At 36.6% G+C, this 11,029-nt stretch overlaps 1 long non-coding RNA gene across 1 annotated transcript; it reads left to right on the forward strand.

The window, feature by feature from the left end:
* Nucleotides 1–3,861: 3,861 nt before the first annotated feature.
* On the forward strand, nt 3,862–9,563 carry LOC127540753 (uncharacterized). The gene is made up of 5 exons (XR_007948275.1): nt 3,862–3,950; nt 6,463–6,641; nt 7,243–7,343; nt 7,690–7,836; nt 9,285–9,563. It is a non-coding gene; the product is annotated as an uncharacterized LOC127540753 (long non-coding RNA).
* The last annotated feature ends 1,466 nt before the right edge of the window (nt 9,564–11,029 follow it).

Genomic DNA, 11,029 nt, shown 5'->3' on the forward strand with positions numbered 1-11,029 from the left:
CAATTCATCTTTACTTTCCTACGCCTTGTCGGGTGACCACATCACTTGTATCACTTTTTCTGACCATTTTGTGAGCACTAGCCCTGTGTGAGTTCTCTGTAAAATTGTCTTTTTGGCAAGTATACATTTGGCAATCAAACAGCATAGCCAGCCCAATGTAATTGTGCTTTCTGCAATAGAGTTTGAATACTCGGCTGTTTAGTTTGAGAAGGGATCTCAGTGTCTGGTATCTGATCCTGGTGATCTTCAGAATTTTTCATCATGGCACTGGTACACTGTCCAGGTTTCACAGCATTGAGATACCTCTGGCAATGTGTGTGTCAAAACCATTATCAATGTGGATGTGATATGCCCAAATATCATATCCTTAAATATGATATGCCCAAAGGGCTATAAAACTGTGCATACCTTTATTATTATTATTATTATAGCTTTTTATTTACAAAACATATGCATGGGTAATTTTTCAACACTGACCCTTGTAAAATCTTCTGTTCCAACTTTTCTCCTCCTTCTCCTCACCCCCTCTCCTAGATGGCAAGAGGTCCAATATATGTTAAATATGTTAAACTATATGTTAAATACAATATATGTATACATATCTATACAGTTATCTTGCTGCACAAGAAAAATCGGATCTAGAAAGAAGGTTAAAAAAAAAACTCGAGAAGGAAAACAAAAATGCAAGCAAACAATAACAGAAAGTATGAGAATGCTATGTTATGTTCCACACTCTGTTCCCACAGTTCTCTCTCTGGGTGTAGCTGATTCTCTTCATTACTGAACAATTGGAACTGGTTTGAATCATCTCATTGTTGAAGAGAGCCACGTCCTCAGAACTGATCATCATAGAGCATTGTTATTGAAGTATATAATGATCTCCTGGTTCCACTCATTTCATTCAACATCAGTTCATGTAAGTCTATCCAGGCCTTTCTGAAATCATACTGCTGGTCATTTCTTACAGCACAATAATACTCCATTACAATTATATGCCCCGACTTGTTTAGCCATTCCCCAACTGATGGGCATCCCTTCAATTTCCAATTTCTAGCCACTATGAAAAGGGCTGCCACAAACATTTTTGCACATGTGGGTCATTTTCCCTCCTTTAAGATCTCTTTGGGATATAAGCCCAGTAGTAACACTGCTGGATCAAAGGGTATGTGCATACCTTTTTGACAGAGCAACACTACTACTAGATGTATAATCCAAAGAGACCAGAGGAAAAAAAGAACATATACGTACAAAATGAAGCAATTCTTTCTGTAGTAGTAAAGAAGTGGAAATTGGAGGAATGGTAATCAGTTGGGGAATGGCTGAATAAATTGTGGCATATAATTGTGATGGAGTATTATTGTTCTATAAGAAATGATGAAGGGGTGCTTTCAGAAAAAAACCTGGAAAGACTTAAATGAACTGATGCAAAATGAAGTGAGAACTGGGATATCACTGTGTACATAACAAAAATGAAATGATGATCAGCTGTAAAAGACTTGGTTATTTTCATTAATACAAGAATCTACGAGAATTTTCAAGGATTCGTGATGAAAGTCTAGCCTATACACTGGAGAAAGAGAACTGATGATCTCTGAGTGCAAATTGAAGTAAAATTTTATCACTTTTTTTGGGTGATGTGAACTTTAAAAATGATTTCATTCATACATACATACATACATATATATGGATATATATAGATCCTTGATTTAATTTTGCTTGCCTTTTCTGTGGGTGGAGAGGGATTGGGGAGAAGGAGAGAATTTGGAGCTCAAAATGTAAAAAGAAAAGAATGTTAAAAATGTTTAAATAATAAATTTGTTTTAAGAATGTATACATACAAATTTAGTGTGTGTTTACTTTGTCATGGGGAAATATAATGACCACTGGAACTAGACAGGGAAGCAAATATTCCTTCATTAAATGAACTTCAATGGAAATACATACAAAAAGCTGACATTTGGACTCACTAAAAAGCAAGAATGAACTCCTGCTTACAGATGGAGTGTCTATAAACAATAATACGTAAGAACTTTACCCCCAGGAACCAAGGAAATTTAATCAAAAAAGACTTTAAAGTAAAGAGGAAGGTAGAGAGAGAAAACTGCCTAAATACACATAGCAAACAAGTACTTATATATTAGAATATAAAGACAAATTGGAGAGAATATAAAGACAATTCATTGTGAAGAGTTGCCAGAAAGATTCCCAAAATGCTAAGTAAGACTAATGGTCACTTCAGTCTTCCTGATTCCAGAGGTAGTATTTTATTCACTGTGCCACCTAGCTTCCTTATAATTCAGTAGTGTGATCTTAATGTTTGGATGATCTCAAAAAGAGAATGGAAAGGTAGGGAGGAAGAATTCACTGGGATATGGGAAGGAAAGGGAGAAGAAAAATAGGGAAATTATTTCACAGAAATGGGGTACACAAGCAAAAGTTTATACATTGAAAGGGTATTCAAGCATTAAATGATTTGAATCTTACTCTCATCTGAACTGGTTCAAGGAGGGAAGATTACAAATACACATAGTAGAGTACAGACATTTATTTTACCCAACAGAAAACAGGAGAAAAATACTTCACTCTGGCCTTCCTTACAACTTTCCTATAAATCCTTCAAGGAGAATGGGATTAGCGAAGATATACTATCCCCTATTGATGATTCCTAATTTATCTCCTTGGTATCGAATATGTCTGATAATCTTGCAGGGGCATTGGCCTCTGATACTTTTTAGTTCTTGCTCCTTTTGGATCTAGAAGGGATTGGTAATAGGGAAGGACTTAGATTGAAGGCAGGTAAGGGCACAGTGGATAGGGCATTGGGTCTGGATGAGGAAAATTTGAATTCAAATATAGTCTTGGACATTAATTGTGTAACCCTGAATGAATCATTTAAGTACCTGTCAGTTTCTTCAACTGTAAAATGGAGATAATAATAGCATTTACCTCTCAAGTTTGTTGTGAGGATCAAATGAAACAATATTAATAAAGTGCCTAGAATAGTTCTTGATCCATAGTAGGTTCTTTCTCCCTTTCTTCCTTCTTCCCTTTCTTCTTCCATTCTTCCTTTCTTCCTCCCTTTCTCCATTCCTTCCTCCCTTCCTTCCTCCCTTCCCCTCTTCCTTCCCTTCCTTTCCATCTTCTTTCCCTCCGAAATGGAAGTGAGAGAAATACTTGAATCTATCATGAGGTGGCAAACAGGCAGGTGTCCTGCCTGTGGATATTTCCCAAAGATCTGTTCTTCCTCCCTAGGAGTATCCCGTGGCTTCAGTTATTTCCTCTAAATGGCCAAATCTCAAGTATATGCTTCTAGCCCAGTTTTTTATTCAAAGCCTAGCCTCATATTTCCAACTGCTATATGTTTCACTTGGATGATCTGTCAATCATCCATTCTTAAATCGGATCCAACTCTTTTCCCCCTCTGATCTTTCACAACATTGCTTAAGTTTATCTAAGCTAACTCTACCTCAGAAATTTCTATTGATCCTTCCTAGCTTGATCCTTTGTGATCAAGGAGAACTTATTTATCAATGTAACAGTCCTCCAAATCTTTGAAGTTAATTATCATAGTATAATTCTTCATATAAGTAGTTCTTGAATATCTTATGGTATGAACCTCAGGCCAAGTGATCCATTATTACTTCACTTGGTTTTCTTATTCAAAGCACCTGAATGATAGGAAATGATTATCTTCATGAGGTAGGAACTAAGGGCTTTCTGTGAGCTATCCGAAGGGAGGGTGTAGGTAACTGTGGACACCTGAGTGAGATTAAAGAGTTGGATGGGTGGGGCAACACCCACAAAATCATTTAGGATGATTTAAAAGCTATCCAAACTCCTCATTCCTACAGAAGTTCTATAGCCCTGCCTAGCATGTGTGATAATGAAGCCTCTTGTGTTAGCAATATTGTTATTGTCACTATCCCAGGCTCAGTTTCAGAATGCTCCAAGTAAGTTGGTGGAGATGAATGTTGTGTATGTGTGTGTGGTTGTTGTTGATTTGATAGTCATGTTTGAATTCATTGTCTGTACTTAGTATATGGACCTCGTAGTCTCTGAAAGTTGTCATTTTTTAGGGATAAATAACTTGCTCTGTTATTATCTGAGTTGAAATCCGGTTACTGTTCTTTCTCCTTCGTCCTTTACTGCAAGTCTTCTCCTTTTCTTCTTTTTGGCTACAGAATGGTTTTGGATCCTTAAGTTAGGAGGATCCATTTTTATTCATTGATCTTATGGCTTTTCTTCGTCCTGTTCTGACTGGATATCTCTCAGAGATCTCTTATTTCTCCTTAGGGATTTAGATATGGGATTTAAAAAAATGTGTAGAAAAACCCTAACTACATAAGCCTAGTCCGATTTTTTTTCAAAGTCCCATATTTCCAACTGTTACGCATTTCCTCTTAGGTGACCTATCACTTCTCCCATTCTCAAACTGGATTATCTTGATTCATATACACATGCATATTATATACATACCTAGATGATATGTTTATTTACGTTGTCATGTGATGTTAATATACAGTGATATTATATATACATAAGTAGATGATACATAATGTTTATATATTATAATGAAAATGTTAATATTGTCATGTAATATTAATATTCACACACATATATATGTATATACACACAAGTAGGTTGTGCAGTGAATAGAATGCTGTCCTCCGGTACTTCTAGCTTTGTGATCTTGATCAAGTCACTTAATCCTGTTTGGCTCAGTTTTCTTATCTTTCAAATGAACTGCAGAAGGAAATGGCAATGCATTGTAGAGTCTTTGCCAAGAAAATACCAAATGGGGTCACAGAATTGAATACAATTGAACAACGAGGTAAATTGGGTCCTCAGAAGCTTTCAGCTACTATTCCCCTCAGGGGTAGCATCCTCAAGTTATGTGATTTTGTAGTACTATCATTCAAAGCCCCCAATTAGAATACTCTTTTCATATCACTTAACTAGTTAACATCTCTCTAAAATCAATGAACCAAATAATAGTAATTAGAATTTACAAAAAGCTAGCTACTAATGGAAGTCCAGCTATCTTACTGTCTTTCCCTCCAATACCACTACCTTTTAAATTTACTTTAATTTTTTTCAACTGTGAAATCTACGATTAATCTAAATTTATGTAGTTTAATCCTTTCCTTGTGTTGTGGGAGTTATAATATTATAGTAACATCCACTAACACTCCAAAAGAGTCTGGGGATCATTTGTATCTGTATAATTTCTCATTCAAAGTCACTTCTATTAGTTGTAACTGGTGATTGCTCACTGTGGAAGCTGTTTGGGGATATCAGAAGTACATCCAAATAATATTTTTCACAAAAATAAGAGGCAATTTCCTAAGACTTATTGCACATCATCTTGGGATTTTTTCTTCTGTAAATTTCTGTGTTTCTTATACTGTGATTTCTCCCTTCCTCATGTTACAATTGCCCTCAGCAGAATCTGACATGACAGATATCTCTGTCTAGTTATCTATCTGGGCAACCATCTGTCTATCTAAAACACATACATACACACACACACATACACATATATAAAATCTATCTAGACTATTTTCTCCCTTTCCTTCCTTTTCAGTTTAAAGATGTTTTGAATAAATTTGAGGTTTCTAAAAAAAAAAAAAGAAAAATAGACTGACCTTGTTAATGACACTTTCTGGCCCAAGACTCCCATCTATCATTGCTACTCGAAGACCCTAAATGTAAGATTTTGTTAGCTCTTTAAAATATTTTAACAAATACTTCCTGTCATCTTCTACTGTTTTCTTTATTTCCCATTCTATAGTGAAGACAACTGTTTTAAATTATCCTTCCTTTGAACAATTTTTATGTTCTGTATCTCCCACGTAGTGTGGTAGAGTACAGAATAGCCCAAGATGGGAAATAAAGATCCTTCTATGTTATCAAGTCCTAACACTACCTGATTTTGTTTTTGGGTTAATCATTTTGTGATTCACTAGAAATGGGCATCAGAGGATCTGGATTTGCATTTTCCATGTAAGGTTTACTACTTCTTTATATATGTCAGTCACTTGGCCTCTTTGGGTCTCTGCAAACTCATGTATTAAATTTGGTTATTGTATTTGATGGCTGGATTTATAATCCGGTTTTTGATCTATACTTCTATGACCTCTCTGTTTCTATTTGCTTATTTTTAAAATGAGGCCCATCGACTAAATCTCTTAGGTTCTAGACAACTCTACATCTCTAAATGAACAATAAGAAGTTGGGTATTCTTTGAGGGGAAAGAAGATGTCAATTGCTTTCTGGTCTCTGGCTATTTTTGCTTTCTCAAGAGATAGGTGGTAAAGTATTATGGGAGAAGTTGTACTTTTTGGGGGAATGGTTGTTTCATTATATGCCCTATTCCCCATTTGATAGTCCTCTCGGTTCTTCTCTGACCAATGCTGTATTCTAAAGATTTTACCAGAATCTTTACTTTCTCATCTTCCACAGTATGGTTGTGTTGCACCTCTGAATATTTGCTGGTTATGGTGGACAGAAATTTTTTTCGCGATGATATACTTCTATATCCTCACCAGGTGGTTCTGGGAAATAACTGCCACGTAAATAGTCTTACTTTACATCGATTATACCTGATATATGGAATATGGCAATGTGGGATAGTTGTTCAGGTAAGACTCTTTAAGCCCATTATCTTGGTCATCTCATTCCCCTTCCTTTTATGGTCTTGATTCCTCAGTTGTCATTTATGGGTGAATGAACTCTGAAGTTCCTGCCAGTCAATGAAGAATGGAATGGTTGTATAATGTCTTAAAGAACTAGTGCCTTCCTGTCCCCACAAGTAATGGATCCAATCCTATCATAGGCAAATTACCTTTGTTTCCTATTATCTAATCAAGGATGGGCTTTTGGTGTCTTTTTGATAATGTGGGCTCTTAGCTTTGGATGAATTCAGTTCCAGCTTCACTCAGTGGTGGTCAGACATTAAGGCCAACAGGTTTATACTGGTATGAAATGTTTCATTTTCCTCAGAGTGGATCCTGTCTCTTCCCACTCTTAGGTGAGGGTGGCTTTTTATTTATTACCTTCAGTTGTTTGAGGAGCCATGGAGGAAAGGAAAGTTGAATGGGGTTATTTCAATGGGTATGGGAGGATTCCATTAACTGGGACCTGCTCTATATTGTCTGGAATAGATACCGTCCCTTGGACTTGATGAGGAACTATCCCAGTGAAAGTGTTCATATAATATAAAAACTTTCTTTCTTTTCTCAGGCAACACCCGATGAGATAAAGATCAGCACTTTTGTGTATGTGATCAGAGAAGATTTGCTTTCTACCCCTCTAATCATACCTGTGGTTTGTAAGGTTCCTAGGTGAGCCCATCATGTATAATTCTGGCTTATTCAAGTCTATGGATACACAAGGTGCCATATTATGGCATTGCCCTAATTCTTATAAAGGTAAAATTGCAGACCTATGCCCAGCTATTCTAGCATGGTGAAGACAGTGACATATCAGTTCAGAATGTTCACCCTGTACCTTTTCCCCCATTCCCAGGGGAAAAAAAACATAAAACAAAAAAACTTTGCGATGGTAAAGTAGGAAAGAAAAAAACTATTTGGCTACAAACTCAATCTCATGAGGACACAAGCTTAAGCCTGCTCTGTAGGTGATGACAATTCTTGACCTTCCAACTTTTTTCTCCTTCCTTCTTTTCAGGGGAAAGGCTACCAAACGGCTACATTTTTACCCAAGTTCTGGTGTAACAAGAAAGATTACTGCTTGGGAGTCTGTGTTTTCTCAAACATCTGCTTCTGGGGCTGATGATACTAATTATCTGTTATGATTATCAAGAGCTGGACCTTGGTAAGAAAACTAGGCCTTATTCAGATTTAATATCTGAAGAAGTACTTTATGGTGGAACAAATGGCATGTTGTAAGGGGAAGAGTATTTGAACTTCTGATCCAGCAACTTGTCTGTAATGTGTGCTGCTTTAGTACATTATATTGGATATAGCTGGTGGAATAAACGGTTTCTCTAGTCTTTTTGGTCTGGAGAAATAAATCCATCAATATAGGGAGGGAGGGAATTCCCACTATTGAACCTCCTCTAAGAATTATGATAAGCAAAACTCTCCTGCAACTTAGACTTGCTAGGATGGTATTGAAAGGTTAAGTGGCTTCCTGGAGGCTTGAAGTAACAGGATGTATTAGTAATGGCATTTGTTTAGGTTTTCTTGGCTTTGGGGCTGGTCTGATGACTACCATTCATTTGTTCCAGTGATTCTTTGTCTAATGACCATCTATCTGTCTGTCTTTATGAGGGGTCTCTCCATTTTAGCTCCTTCTTCAGGTCTGAATGTATTTCCTTCTCTGATTTGACACTCCAAGCAAAGCCAATGTCTATGATGGCTTATGTTGAGATGGAAAGGGTACTAAAACCAATAACAAAGCTGTGGAGAGAAATCCATTAATTAAGAGACTCTAAAGATGATATCAAATATAGTCTAACACCTTTAGGTGAGAAGCTGTTGCTTTTCACCTAAAAAAGAGAATATTCTTATATTCAGCTCAGTAATTCAGTTGGTTTCAAGACCAGGTCCACTCTGGACTATTAGATTAGATGTGTGTGTGTGTGTGTGTGTGTGTGTGTGTGTGTGTGTGTGTAGAATTTTATGAACTTGATCATAGCTAAGACATAGCTGAAACTGGGGCTTCTATCAGTTGTGGGGGGAATAAGAAGAATGACTTCTCTACCAGGTAAACCAGTTGCCTACAGCCTCTGTCTCAAGGCCACAGCTGTCCCTTCCTCTCTTTATTCAGTATCTCCTATGAATTGGTTCTAACATACTTTTAGTAAGTGCTTAGGATATTGAAACATAGCTGGCCTTGTCCCAAGTCCCCAGTTCTGACATACTGACTCTATGACTCTGGGCAAGTCACTTAATATATATATTTTAGACTAAGCTGTAAAACAGCTACTGTTCTGCATTGGTAGATGAAAGTTCTTCACTAGCTAAGGGGTAAGAAGGCTAAAAAAATAAAAGTACTACAGAAGATCTTAAATACCAGGATGATGGTTATATGTCCTCTAAATCAATAGGGAGACATAGCAGTTTTTTAGGGTGGGCTAAAGTGATGGAATTAGACCTGTGCCTTTGACAGGATTTTGGAAGGTGGAGAGAAGGAAGCCATTGGAATCAATGAACCTGATCATCTAGGCAGGAAGTTCTGAGGGGGCTCTGGTGGGTCTAGCCCAATTTGACTTTCAATTTCTATTTGCTAACTTTATCTTTCTTTTCCAACAAGAACAGGTTTCTGCCAAAATCTTTTGCCCTTGAGTTCTAGTCTCTGACCTCTGCCATGCTAGAGGGAAAGGGGACCAGCTTTTTACCAGTTCACCAGGATGCTGGCTCAGAGCTACTTTAAGACTGTCATGAAGCAAAGGCACCTCTCATCAAGAGGATTTTTAGAAAGTTGTGATAATGTCTACCAAGAATCTGAATTTTTTTTTTTACTATTTTGGTTTTAAAATGAATGTTTTTTTAAATAAACAGAATTGATATTGCCTTTTAATTTTTAGTTTTATTTTTTTCTCATTTTTAAACATTCATCTTTTCTTATTTTAGATTTAAAATGTTCTCTACCACCCATTGAGAAGGAAACAATATATTCATCATACATGTGTATGATCATGTAAAACATTTCCGTGTTAGCTTTGATGCCCCCCCCCCAAAAAAAAAGAAAAAAAGAAAAGGCAAGAGATTAATTGGGGGAAACATCCTTCAATATGCCCTTCAATTCCTTTTCTGGAGCTGGATATCATTTTTAATCATGAGCCATTCTGAATAGTTTCAGATCATTGAACTGACTAGGGTTACCCATCTCACAATTAATCATTGTCACAATATTGCTGTTACTGTATATAGTGTTCTCCTGGTTCTGCTCATTTTACTTTTCAGCTTTTTCTGAAACAATCCCCATCTTAGAATACTATTGTGCTATAAGAAATTATCACCTTTTTATGCCACAACTTATTTAGCCATTCCCCAAATGATAGCTAGGCTACCTTTTTAATGATCAATATTTAGAGCAGTGGCTGCTTGTATGATTTTTTTTTTAAGACAAAACTTCAAAGAGGATGTCTTTATTCTTGCAATCACAATTTTAGCTTCTCATGAAAGGAATTTGATTATTATAACAATTTTTTTTTTTTAGCTGAGGCAATTGGGATTAAGTGACTTGCTCAGGATCATACAGCTAGAAGTATTTGAAGTCAGATTTGAACTCTAGTCCTCCTAACTTAAGGGCTGGTGCTCTAGCCACTGCACCACCTAGCTTGCCCCAGGAATCCAATTGTTGAAGAGGTCTAAAGATCACACAATAGGGCTCATGTTCCCACCCAGGGTTGCTTTAGGGAATATCAGAATGTATGCTGGAGCCAGCCTGAATATTTTTAGTGTATTTATACCTTGGAAATCAGCAAAGCTATGAATTGGAGCCTGATTTTTTTTTTTTTTTTTGTTGTTGTTGGTTATCTAGACTTAAGAAAATGAGACGGAGAAAATTTTAATAAGGCAGATTAAACTGTATGTTATATATACATTTTTTTAAAAATTTGAGATCTGATTGGTAAACATTTACACCAGCTTATGCTTGGTGAAATTCCCAAAGACTTCAGGAGAACTATAAGACGTTAAATATGATACGTTTTAGTTTAACCTGATAAAATCAAGGATTGAGGGGGAAAAATGACACTGCACAATCCCTATTGGAAAAAAAATTTTTTTTATCTTCCCCCTGAGTACCTTACTACCTCCTCCTTACTCTTGGAAAGGAAGCAAACTTTCTATTCAATTAGCAGAACTCCACCTTGATGCATCCCTAATGCATTTGCTCCACCATTCCAGCAAAAAGCTAGATTTGGATGGCTCCAAAATATGATGGGACCCTGCAAGTCTTCTGCTTTTCTGAAATGCTCAGTCTTACCCATTTCAGGAAGCTTTCCCTGATTGCCCTAATTCTCCATGGCCTTTCTGTCTTCACGGACTCAAAGCAA

This window comes from Antechinus flavipes, chromosome 6 (genome assembly GCF_016432865.1).
Source record: "Antechinus flavipes isolate AdamAnt ecotype Samford, QLD, Australia chromosome 6, AdamAnt_v2, whole genome shotgun sequence".
Lineage (NCBI taxonomy): Eukaryota > Metazoa > Chordata > Mammalia > Dasyuromorphia > Dasyuridae > Antechinus > Antechinus flavipes.